The sequence below is a fragment of the Panulirus ornatus genome, chromosome 35 (genome assembly GCF_036320965.1).
Source record: "Panulirus ornatus isolate Po-2019 chromosome 35, ASM3632096v1, whole genome shotgun sequence".
In the NCBI taxonomy this organism is placed as follows: Eukaryota; Metazoa; Arthropoda; class Malacostraca; order Decapoda; family Palinuridae; genus Panulirus; species Panulirus ornatus.
Genome location: NC_092258.1, coordinates 100,003 through 113,521, shown reverse-complemented (window position 1 = coordinate 113,521; position 13,519 = coordinate 100,003). Strand labels below are relative to the sequence as shown.

The 13,519-nt window shown below is 40.7% G+C and overlaps 1 long non-coding RNA gene across 1 annotated transcript; it reads left to right on the top strand.

The window, feature by feature from the left end:
- The first annotated feature begins 5,092 nt into the window (after positions 1-5,092).
- LOC139760041 (uncharacterized) lies at positions 5,093-11,548 on the top strand. Its single transcript, XR_011715215.1, has 2 exons — positions 5,093-7,151; positions 7,599-11,548. It is a non-coding gene; the product is annotated as an uncharacterized lncRNA (long non-coding RNA).
- Positions 11,549-13,519: the final 1,971 nt, after the last annotated feature.

Genomic DNA, 13,519 nt, shown 5'->3' with positions numbered 1-13,519 from the left:
AGTAGGATTGGGGGTCAAGTCAATTGGGAGGTAAGTTTGAATGGAGAAAAACTGGAGGAAGTAAAGTGTTTTAGATATCTGGGAGTGGATCTGGCAGCGGATGGAACCATGGGAGCGGAAGTGGATCATAGGGTGGGGGAGGGGGCGAAAATCCTGGGAGCCTTAAAGAATGTGTGGAAGTCGAGAACATTATCTCGGAAAGCAAAAATGGGTATGTTTGAAGGAATAGTGGTTCCAACAATGTTGTATGGTTGCGAGGCGTGGGCTATGGATAGAGTTGTGCGCAGGAGGGTGGATGTGCTGGAAATGAGATGTTTGAGGACAATATGTGGTGTGAGGTGGTTTGATCGAGTAAGTAATGTAAGGGTAAGAGAGATGTGTGGAAATAAAAAGAGCGTGGCTGAGAGAGCGGAAGAGGGTGCTTTGAAATGGTTTGGGCACATGGAGAGAATGAGTGAGGAAAGATTGCCCAAGAGGATATATGTGTCGGAGGTGGAGGGAACGAGGAGAAGTGGGAGACCAAATTGGAGGTGGAAAGATAGAGTGAAAAAGCTTTTGAGTGATCGGGGCCTGAACATGCAGGAGGGTGAAAGGCGGGCAAGGAACAGAGTGAATTGGATCGATGTGGTATACCGGGGTCGACGTGCTGTCAGTGGATTGAATCAGGGCATGTGAAGCGTCTGGGGTAAACCATGGAAAGTTGTGTGGGGCCTGGATATGAAAAGGGAGCTGTGGTTTCGGGCATTATTGCATGACAGCTAGAGACTGAGTGTGAACGAATGGGGCCTTTGTTGTCTTTTCCTAGCGCTACCTCGCACACATGAGGGGGGAGGGGGATGTTATTCCATGTGTGGCGAGGTGGCGATGGGAATGAATAAAGGCAGACAATGTGAACTGTGTGCATGTGTATATATGTATGTGTCTGTGTGTGTATATGTATATGTGTACATTGAGATGTATGGGTATGTATATTTGCGTGTGTGGACGTGTATGTATATACATGTGTATGGGGGTGGGTTGGGCCATTTCTTTCGCCTGTTTCCTTGCGCTACCTCGCAAACGCGGGAGACAGCGACAAAGCAAAATAATAGTATATATATATTGTGTGTGTGTGTGTGTGTGTGTGTGTGTGTGTGTGTGTACATGAGTTATATCAAGTGTTAGAGAGTATAAGTGACTTAGTTTTGTGGTAAATACACTAAGTTACGTCGAGACCAAGTGACCTATAAAATGCAGGCCAGGGTGGTAATGCCGAGGTATTGGCTGGTCGTGCTGAAGGCTTGTGAAGACGACCATGTCCAAGGTAAGGAGCCACAGTGTAATCATCCTCTTATTAAGCTACCAATTCTTCAGATATCTTGGACGTATTTTTGGGTTTGTGATCTCAAATACAATGCCACGTGTATGTGAGTTTCTGGGTAGTATGTTCATCAGATTGTGTTTATATTTGTGTGCCTGTATTTGTGTTTGTTTATCATTGTGTTTTTTTACTGTGAATGATATTTGTGTTTGTGTTTACCTGTCAATATGCATGCATGTATTAATGTATACAGATGCGTTTGCGAGCGTCTGAAAATCCGTGTGGCACTAGAAACACGTATTAATGGTATATTAGGCGTAATTCGAAGCATACTCGCATCATTTTATGATATATTTTGAAGCACTTTACAAAAGTACGATAATTTTCATGCCTTCTTGCATCAAAACATTACTGAAGGATGCAAAATTGTGGGAGCATTACGTCTCCATTCCCCTAGGGTGATACATCTCACTGGCATGAATAATGCCGGTCCTACTGAGATTGAGATGAGGTCCTTTGTTATTTTCCTTTGGTAATTATTTACCCGCCTCATATCTTATTCCCAAGACCGTCATGCCGACGCGCAAGGCTGTGGTGTAATCTGTAATAGTCACCTCGCTGGTCTACTTAATTCGACATAAACACATTAACAAATTAGGGGAGATGTGCTTAATGCGGGACTGTGTTTATTATTGTCCTGGCATTTCTTCTGCTTGGTCCCGTTCACTAGCTTCATATTTTTCAGTTAATAGTTTTTCTCCAAAATTATTTTTGCGTTTATGCAGGTATGTCTCCTTTCAAATTATAACGTGCCGAAAAGATATTCCTGATGTAATTTTTTTTTTCTGGTATGAAACTCAGGAAAGATCCTAGCTTTCCAGGAGATATTCCCATTCACTTTGGCGATAATTTTCTCTCAGACACTATCATTAATCAAGGGGACGCTATCATTCTTCTCTTGTATGAAGTAACACACAAACTCTTGTATCTGAGAACATGTAATCTCGTATGTCTCCCAGAGATACCGAACTCCTGGGTGGTGTGTTGGTCGCGCCCCGGGCCACTGTGACGTTGTGGTAAACACGTCAAGCTCACCTGACTGGCTTATTATTCAGTACTGTTGGATGATTGTTTTCTCATGGCCCGTGTTATCATGCGCCCGCTACGAAGTAATTAGAGGGTATATTGCTTTATTACACCTGTCTGTCTGTGTTCCTCCCGAGCAAGGGTGTTATAATTTGTATAATCAACGCTCTCGCTTACGATTACGATTGTCAGTTGAATAAAATGGAACTATACTGATTTGTGACATGGAAACCACAAACGGAGATATATAATGATTTTGTTTACGCGTTTACCCTTGTTAGTAAGTACGGTACCTGTTATGTGTACCCGCCTTCCCTCACAGGTATTCTTACTAGGATTCAGATGAAATTTTGTTAAGTGCAGCATATGTATATCAAACATGAATGTGAAGTTCTAGTGGCATTAGAAAAGACTTGCAGAAATTTCCATGATACTTTTTCCAGCTACATTACGTTGCGCAGTATCTATCTGTTTGGTGTAGTCAGTTCCTTTTACAGTTATTTATAGATTAAAATGAAACTTTATATATAATTCTGATGGCCATTGGTGAACTTGTCCAAAAATTGTCATGAGCTGCACATAAACACTTCCCACTCCTTTGTGGGAAATAAGATATAAGAAATAAGATATTAGTGTTCTTTAAATAGACAGACTTGTAACTTCACGTGAATAACCGTACTCACTCACTACAATAAGTGTAGCCTGTGCACACACACTGGAGGTACTCGTGTATTTCCGACATGCTAGTCTCCGTTTTAAACCTGACATCAGGAAAGTTTTGAGAGAATGGTGCCTTTTCTGTGTCTGTTATATTTCTCTCTCTTGCTTATCTTTCAGACTTGTTTACTGGTGCCCCGCGATAGCGAGATTGTGCCAGGAATGATGAAGAAAAAACCTCATTCCCTCACATACATCCTTTAACTTTCGTGTGTAATGCACCGAAACCACGGCCCCATGTCCACAGCCAGGCCCCACAGACCTTTACGCGGTTTCTCCTCCTGCTTCATATGCCTTAGTTCAGTCCATGGACACCACGTCGTCACCTGTATACCACATATTTCCAATGCACTGTATCCTGTGCACGCCTTTTCACCATCCTCCATATTCTGGCTCCGCTCACTCAAAATCTTTTTCGCTCCAACCTTACATCTTCACTTTGATCTCCCTTCTCTTGTCCTCTCCACTTTTGCCACCTATATCCTGTATGTCAACCTTTTCTCGCTTGTTCTCTCCACATGTCCAACCTCTTTCAGCACACCCTCTTCAGCACTCTCAACCACACTCCTCTATTACCACACCTCTTTCTTACCGTATCAACGCCTCTCACACCACAAGTTTTCCTTAAACATTTCATTTCCAGAACATCCACCCTCTTTCGTGTGTTCTCATTTATAGCCCATGCGTACCTCCATACAACATCGTTGGCGCTGCCAATGACTACACACGCGATGATAGGAAAGTGAATGCTGCAACCAATAGAAAAATGGATGACCAAAATACGTGTTGGCAACTTGTGGCCGCCTCTCCTGCCCATTATAGTCGTTACGCATATCCTTATTCTTCATGGGCAACAAGTATTAACCTTTGATACACATTAACGGCAGTATATTGTTTCACTCATCCTGGTGTTCGGTAGGTGCGAGGTTTCTCCTTAATATTTTCTCCCAGTACATATATGGTCAATGACAGGAGTACAGGCTTCTATAGTTCCCATCATTCATTTGACGTATTGGAATTCTAACTTATTTTGCTTTTCTTCCAGTTTGCTTTATCATTTATCTGTTAACTATATGCATTTTTTTAACCTTGTTATGTAACATATTTTGATCACTGCTGTCTTTTCTGCGTGTATTATCCTGTATGTTGTTGATCAGTCATATGATTATGATTATTTATCCCTCATCCGCATTCTTTGTATTGGATATTTTTCTCTATTTTCTCCTAATTTCTTTTCTCTCAAATATTTCCGAATTATTTGATATATCATGAATAATGAAATCAACAAGTCACACATTTATTGTACTGCAATTAACAGCATGTTAAGCACACAGAACCTTTCCAATCACCAGTATATAAATAGGATTTCAATAACCACCTGCATACTACATGAATTATGCATAACAAAGATTGGCTTTGATGTTTGATATAGCATTACAGTAAGCACTGCAGGCATTGACCTACACTATAAAATTCAAAAGCTTGCACCTACTGAACGCCCAACAAACCAGGAAGCGTCGTGTTTCAGTTTGGAGGATGTCTGTCCAGTCACGTAATTTAATTGATAAGAAATGATGACTGCAGACCCTGTAGCTTCTGTGCAACTTCTCTGCTCTGGCATTCATAATATGATGCACACAGACAGCATACTGCCACACGATAAACTTGCAGAAACAATTATCGCAATCGGTAATTCTTCCAAATTAAGAGGTTAACAAATATGAATAAACAAAAATTCGCATGTTGTCATACATTCACAGCTGCCGGGTAGGCCTATTCTAGATTATGTCACTCCGGGGAATCAATGATACACATTGAGTGTGTGTGTGTGTGTGTGTGTGTGTGTGTGTAGATATTCCGCACACAACACAGCAGTGAGAATGTCCGACCATGTTTTCTTGCTTTCAGATTGAGATGTACATGACAAAAAGCCACTTTATCTCGCACCATTTTTGAAAAATATACAACTATAGTCCCTTTTTGCTGATCAGGTCATTGATATATATCCTGACTGAAATGTATATATGTTTGCACATGATGTTTCACAAGTTATAGAGTTATATTTTTGGTTACAGAGTTAAATTATGAAAGACGAGATATGATCGTGGCGAAACTGTATTCCTGAAACGTGTACTTTGTTAAGTGCAGACGAAAACTTTGTCGCCAGCCAAACCCACCGACATTCATTATGCAGCAATATCATGATCTAAGGTTGCAGTTAGCATTAAAGGTCCTTTAATGCTTCCCTCTCATATTTCTATAGGCATTGGGCGCTACTGTATCTTCAAGCATACACATTTCCACCCTTCTAAAGGTCACTTCGCCTTCCACACTTTCCTCGGTGCTTCCAGAACATTCACCCACTCACCCATCTTGTGACTCGCCTCCACTTCCAAGGTTCCATTCGCTGTTCCAGGTATCTAAAACACCCCACTTTCTCCATTTTTTTCCATTTCAAACTCGCACTTCAGGTAACCTCTCACTTTGTACTGTTAAACCTAAATAAGCTTGCTTTTATCCACATTTACTCTTAACTTTCTCCTCTCATACACGCTCCCAAACTCTGACACCAACTTCTGCAGTTTTCACTCGAATCTAACTTGCTCTCTTATCTTTTTCGGTTACTTCTGATAGATGTTCACCTGGACACTCTTCATGTCAGTGCTGAGTGTGGTAGTAGAGTGTGGTATGTTCGTTCAGAGTGCCCACACAACACCAGCTTTATCGCTTTCCATTCCTCCCAGTAACCTTGGTAACGTGATTACTTATGTCATTACTGTGTTCGTAGTTATGTCGCTCCTTGTTGTCTGAGCATCACCTTGAGGGGTATCGTCTCTGCTGATTGTGATCTTTGTCATGGTCCAGGTGTCTGGTCCTTTCTTAAGGACAGGGACGGTGTAACCTGATATATGGTTCTCTTTGCATCGAGAGGAATATGAGGAACTCTGAGGAACAGATACAGGGCTCATGAGACTTGACTTTAGTTGGAAATTCTTTTTGTTATTATTTAGTACATTTGAAACGAGGTTCATGTTTCGATCTAGGGTGAACCTGAAAGTTCGAAGGAAGGTTCTTTAGTGAATGAATCTGAAGCAAGGTTCATGGTGGAATTTAGGGTGAACCTGAAGCAAAGTTCGCAGCAAGGTTCTCCAGTGAACCTGAAGTAAGGTTCATGATGGGATCTTGGATACATTTTAAGCAAAATTCGCAGTTAGGTTCAATAGTGAACCTGAAGCAAGGCTTGCAACTGGTTAAATGACTCGGCACCGTTTTTCACGGCTTGACATTGGTAAAGAAAAAAAATGCTGGCTGAATACCGTCAGGATTTGCTACTACAAGGAATATATAACCTCACAAGAACAACAAAGTTCAGTTTCTCTCTTAATTTCACAACTGCATGTGACGTTGTAATCGTACATATGGATGCGCCAATAATGATCTGTATAAATAAGAGAGACGTTATTGTAAGGTCTTGCTATTGGTTCATCCTCCGTATCGAAGCAGCAGTCAACACGCGGCGGGCGGGCTAGTTCAGGTGTCATCAATATTGTACTGATGGAAGATTGGTTGTCTTATTTACCCGAGTCCTGGAGAACTGTCGTTCATTAATTGTGCTCTTTAGTTTATCTCATTTTATGAATAAAAAGAAAAGTTTTACCATGCTACCGTGTAATTGTATTGTGACGATAACAGGTAGTTAGAGTAGTCGTTGTCGCCCAGCTAATGTAAACAAAGCATTGTGGCCGATGATTGGTGCAGCTGAAGTCTCCCATAATGCCACCACTGCTGCCGCCTGCCGGTGCTCCAGATAGAAGCTTTTGGAACCTCTTTTACCACAGGGTTATCGTCAGCTGGACGAGCGGGTCGCGGTGTGTGTTGATCTCTGTGTTTGTCGAGAAGTATATTCAAACTGGCTGCTGTGGGAAACACCTGGTCGTGTGGAAGTGTGCAGAGAACATGTCCTGACAACAGCCTAAGCGAGAGTAATGTTTGTGATGGTATTACATCTGCCAGTACCAGGACTCGTGTTCGTTGCAGGATGTAACAGGTCAGTGGTTTACTAATGTGTGGACACGTTAGGCTCGAACTATTTATGTAAATGTTATGCAAATATACAGTGATAAATATTTAGATAAGTTCTGAGTTTCTATGGTGTGAGGAATATTACTATAATTATCGGTGTTCGTTCATACATGCCACACGGAATTTGAACATGTTACAATTTCTAAGTAAGAATTGTTTACGGTCGGTCGTATAATGGATTGTTACCCGTGTCTTTGCCTTGTACCACCACATCCAAAAGGTATTTAAGGGTTATATGTGTATGGGATTATCTAGTTTCATGATTTTGAAGATTCCTATTTCAGCAAGTAAGTTAACATTAACGCCATTATTATAACTTGTTTCCTTATCAAGTTTCACAGGTTTTTCTTGAACCTTTACAATACAAATAACTTAAGAAATTGTATATTTTTCTTTGTTTTTCTCTTTTCAGGTATGTTTCGTGTACAATATTTTCGTGTAAAGGTCGTCCATCTTCGTAATACTCGAACGTTTCTGTTGATTCATCATGCTAGAGTTTCGCCCACGTCCAGGTAAGATCCTTGATGTATTCTGGGAAACGTTTCTTTTTTTTTTTTGCTTATCCATGAAGGCGTTTTTATTTTATTATATTTTCCCTTGATTTCAATCTTTCGGTGCTGATTTCCTCCACCAGTGTCTTTCTGTAGCTGGTTGTCTGGTTATTTGGGTGCTTACGCTAATTTTTTTCTAAGAAAGATTTCTGATCGATCCAGACTTGCTGCATTCAAACCTGGCTTTCAAAGTCATGTAGGACTTCATTATTTTACGCAGTGCATAAGTTGACTGGAAACGTTACCATTTTCTAATATATAGATTTATATAACGACCAAAGAAAAATAATGCAGTTATCCATGAACGCAGTATATTCATGGTTATTCACAGAAAATGTAACAACGTGTGGTGCCCACTATTTATATTGGTCTTCCATAGTCAGACCACAATACAAATGGTAGACAATTTTCACTGATATTTCTTGTGGTTTGTTTGTAAAGATTCCATTTACGTAGCAGAAATTGTCCGGTCGATTGTTACAACGGAGCTTGGAAGCCATTTTCGCTCTGAAAGTGAAAGTAACAGTAAGCGCAATAAGATATAACGAACCATTGAACACAACACACCGGATATCATGTACAGTAACAAAATCCTGCTTTGTTGTTCCATTACCTCCTCACTCTGCGCTGCCACAACACTCGGTGACTGCATGAGGGAAGCGCTACAGGGCTGCTTCAGTTGCCATAAAGCGCAGGACCCGTCAAGTATCTACTTGTGTCGCGTTGTTCCTTTATTCTTAATTTTTGACGTCTTAAAATTGTATGTTGGAACTTCGTTTTTGCTGTTCTTTAACTATTGTCATCGTTATTTCTGGGAGAAACAACGCAGTATTATAATACGGAACAGTTCTTGTTTAAATACGGAAATGACGTGAAAAAAAGTGTACGACTTTTGAGTTCCACACAGTGGGTGGGGTGGTTGGGTTTTAGAAAGAGGGAAATACTGGATTAGAAATATATAAACTGACGCAACACCGTCCTACCTTAACCTGACGTAACTCGAAACGTAACCAATCCCAGCCTAACTTAACCGTAACATGACGAAGCCTAACGACCAAAAACAAGACCAAACACAATTTAGTCTTAACGTTACGAAGCCTAACGTTCTTTAACCTAACCAAGCGTTACCTAAAGATTACCACTCGTAAACAAAACGATTATCAAACCTAACCAAACCTATTGTAACAATTTCCTACACATAACAAAGGAACCACTAAGAAACTTACCTTACTGTGAATGAGAATTATGCAACATGGAGGAGAAATTGATAATCGGTAACTCTTCCTGAAGATCAGATACAAAGACTGAGATATCCGACTGAAAGAATGCGGGTCTTCCATAGACAGGACATCCGCCCAAATGTTTACAGTGCATTATAGTACTGTTATTTTCCTTTCTACCATAATTAATTCTTATAACTGACCTTGGAAAAGTCCTTGTGATGGTATATTTATATAGCCGCGATGACATCCAACTAGATTTACGCTTTTTTTTTTTTACTATTATCTAGTGTTTGCATTAGTTTTTGTGGTGTCTTGGATGAAGTTAAAGGTTCATTGTTGTGCAGAATGGAAAGTTGATCTCTCGTTCTCTAAATGACACAGCACCGTACTTTCCAAAGGTTTTGCATAACATCTCGTATAGGTGAAGGGTAGTTGGTTGTTTGGGTATTAGTATGATACTACTAGTCGTCCTAGAGCTAAGTAGAACTGCCACTTGGCTCTTGTTATATAGTGCAAGACGAGGATTGCGTAGGTGTCGTGTAATGTAGCAGGTGGTACCATCCTTCCCTGGTCAGGGCTACGGAAAATTCACGTTCACTGAATTAGGTAACTCGGATCATAATGTTCATCGTTAAGTGAATGTGTATATCTCTGCTCATCCTTAACATAACGGCATTTCAGATTTTAGATTTACAAAGCAGGACGTAATAGGCATAAGTGTTAGTAAGTTCTGTATTGTTGGTTTGGATGACAGACGACTGGCTCTCATAAATATAATTTTCTCCCCATGCTCTCCCGATAGGCGTTTGTGTATTCGGTCCATTAACAAATATAGCAGTGAAGATTTTCTGAGTTCGGTCATCGCTGCCGGGCAGTTGTTACAATAAATGAGCGACACTTTCGTTGCCGGTTTCCTTGGCGATTCTTTTTTCTTGGTTAAGTTTAGTTTTATCGTCTGATACACTTGGATCAGTGTTTCTTAAGCTTTCATGACTCACCTGTAGGCTTTCACGAAATACTCAAATTTCCCCCCCCCCCCCTTATTTCTTTTGAAGAATTTTACATTTTGTGTTCAGTGTTCTAGTATTGAGGCTTAGCTAATTGGTAATTGATGTAGCCTTGTATCTCGTGACCACGGATGAAGACAGATAGAAATAATGTCAGAACATAACATGCATTAACTGTACAAGTATTTATTTTGGTCAACACTTACGTGAGCCAAAGCGAAATTACACCCAATATTATAGAAACCACAAACTCAAATCTCGTAAACCCATTAGAACAAAAAAATCATGCAAACAATTAAAACTGTCGGTACTGTAAATAATATTTAGCTAGTACCATACTGGAATCAAAGGATGATTTGAATCTTATGCATTCAGCGAGGTGGATGCTGCTGCCATTCTTTCAGAAATTATAGGTTTCGGGGATAAAAGAGCACTACGCAAGTCGTTTTCTAGGATTCTTTAGATTACGCTGTTTTGTGTCTAGTACATGAGTTGAAAAGCCAACTTGGCAGAGATAAATAGAGAAAATCCTGAAACGAAGTGCTCCCTCGCCAAGTTTTGGGTAGACTGGGAGTTTTGACCCAGAGCTCTTCCAAACTCATGGTTTCAAACTTGTTTCCACTCGGGTCGCTCATAAATTCGATGGCTGCTTCTTGCACAGGATCCGGTAACTACCCCACATCAATGTTAAATGGATACCACGCCAATTTCCAACACAGATATGGAAAATGGCGCATAAATTCCTCGGCAACGGAATCCAGACGAGATGGATTTTTGTGTCCAGACCATACTGATCAAGATCTTTCCTCTCAGCAAGGAGTTCCTTGAAATGAGACCATGAAAATATCCTACCGTTTCCAAAAAGTTTTCTCCTTGAGACCTCTGATTACATCATAATGCACAATGATTGCGATTCTTGTAATTGTAAATTGAGTTTGTTGATAGTCTCGGAAATATGCACAAGGTACGCTAGTGAGAACTAAATCTTTTCGCTTGTAAATGCGTCATACAGATCTTGTTTCTGGCTTTATAGGGAAGAGTTGCTCTTCATCTTTGCGTTCATAAAGCCGACTCTGCATTCCTTTTCAAGGCCAGCGGGCTTCCATGTGGAAGCAGGAGAGTTTTATGATCAGCAACTAAATCTGTGAAGAGAGCTGCAAAGAGGCCAGAATATAAAGATCTTCACAAAATAATCAACTTCTATTGCCCAATTCAATGAATTGCGTAGGTCATCTTGAAAGGTGAATTACATGTTTTCTTAAAGGATTTTACCAGCAAGTTCTCATCTGTGCATGAGGCAAGAGTCCCAGTTATGGCTCCATTCTTTTCTTTGACCAATTCTATGAATCCCCAACGAGAGACAAGCATTGTAAGGGCACAGTCATTGGACACTCCGACATAAGTTTCCCATGGAAGATAATTTTCTTGGGGAACTTTCAAAGATACTAGAAGCCTTTCACGTGGTCTCCAATGCTTTCCAGAGAAAGATTTTCACCACTCCTTCGTCCTCTAATCTAGGATAAACAAACAGTTGAAAGTTTTGGTCAGCATCGGTGGTTTTGTCGTACTGCTCCAAAACGCTGGGATTCTCATTTGTATAATTTGTACTTTGTCGTCTAGAAGTTCTTCAACGCGACGCTCCAATGTTACCAGAAAGTGAAATCTTGGATAACTATTTGTGGCTCTGCGCTAAGGACAATATTTGTAGGTCTCTATCATGATTTCATTAGTCTCTTCAATAGTGAGCCGCCTTTGCTTTGGCAATAAGCAGTGACAGCTCGTAAGATGCTTCCACCACTTTGAACGATTCCAGGTGAAAAGCTCCCGTGGTGTCCACCGTCATGTTTCAACTCTTAGTCTGGCTCCAAAGAGCTTCTTTAGCTGGCCTTTGGTTGCTTTGTGGTTTGAATATCGCGGTAATGGCTTTGTGTCAGGAATATGTATGAGGAATTAACCAATGCTCGAGACAACCTGGGCTAGTTAAAGGGATTTTTAAGTAGGAGAAATTTGACGTCGTTAAACGTAATAGTTGGGATTAAGTGGTCTTCTGTGCGGAAGGATAAATGTATGACTTGACAGGGTAAAAGTGGCCTAGTCTACTTTGTATATGCTGTGCAACGATCTGAGTGTTGTATTTGGGGATGTGGTTGATAAATACCCTTCCAGTGTTTCAAAAAGATGTTGACTGTCTTGAGGGTTTTGATGTAAAGTGCTATTTTTTAGCCTGTTGACGTCTGTTTTGGGTGTACTTTTGAATTAATGGATTTGCTTCTAAAAGTCTTCAGATTTTGTTTTTTTCTCTGCTGTTGTGATTACTGAGTTCTTAGGCTCTGTCTGAGGCTGTTCATTATGTGGTTGCTCTGAGACTGTTCATTATGTGGTTGCTTAGGATAGTGATATCCCAGTGTATTAGGCCTAATCGGTGTCAGTTTTAGTCAAATCGACGGTAGTACCAGAGAAGACTTGGCTTTGGCAGAAGGGAAGGAGTAGTATCTTGGGGAGTGTGATTTGGACTGTTGACAGCTGCATATGATTTGCTGATGTATGTGCCCTATCTTTGTGTCTGGAATGTGACGGATTGATATTCGCAATATTTCGCGTGTGTGATTAGTGAGTTTTTGAAAGTGTCCCAATGGGACTTCTTGTAATGATAATGAGGTTATTAGATGACAGGTGAAGGTAGAAGGGAATGTAATCGGAACCCCATAGAGACCCGGGAGATAGAAAATGAAGATAATTGCTTCCCCTCTGCTGAAGACAATGTCTGGTCTGCTTTTACGTGTTCAAGGTGAGTAGCGGTCAGACGGTGGTTATTGTAGTAGCCGAACACGTTGGATTGCAATATTTTAGGTATTTTATTTTTGAAAATCAAATGATTTGTTTGCCTTGATAAGCCAATTTCATTCGATTCTGTGATTATTTTTGACGAGTTGTCTGGTCATGGGTCGAGGACGGTCTGGGGTTTGACGGGGAAGTGTCTTCTTCGAGATATTGAATTTGTTATCGGATGAGTTAACGGTCTGATTCTGGAGGTCCTCCAGGAAGACCAGGTTCAATGTGGGGGAGGAAGGAGGAAAGGAATTGATAAGTGGGGACCTAGAGTGAGTGGGAGTGATGGTCTGGGAGGTGATGGGAGGCGTGGTAAAGAATGTAGAATTTTAGGGGAATCGAGGAAAGCTTTGTAGTAGTGCTGGTGGTGGCCTGGGACGTGGATTTGTGGTAGAGCTTAGGGAAGCGGGGATGTCAGGATGATTGGTAAGATTTTTAGTGAGGAGTGAGTGGTTTTTGGGAAGGGAAGCAACAAGTTCAGAGGAGTCTTTAAAGTTGGTAGGTTGTTGTGTGTTGTAAGTAGAAAAAAAACAAAATCGTAACCTCTTTGCTCAGGAAAATGGATTTTAAAAAACTACGTGCATTTTTGTTTGAAGCGTGAGAGTCATTGAAATTTGTTTGATGTTGCTTGAGACAATGAAAAGGTCCAGATGTTTCCAAAGCAGTTTTCTCCTTGAAACTTTTGATTGCATAATAGGCTATGATAATTGCGTCTCTAACTTG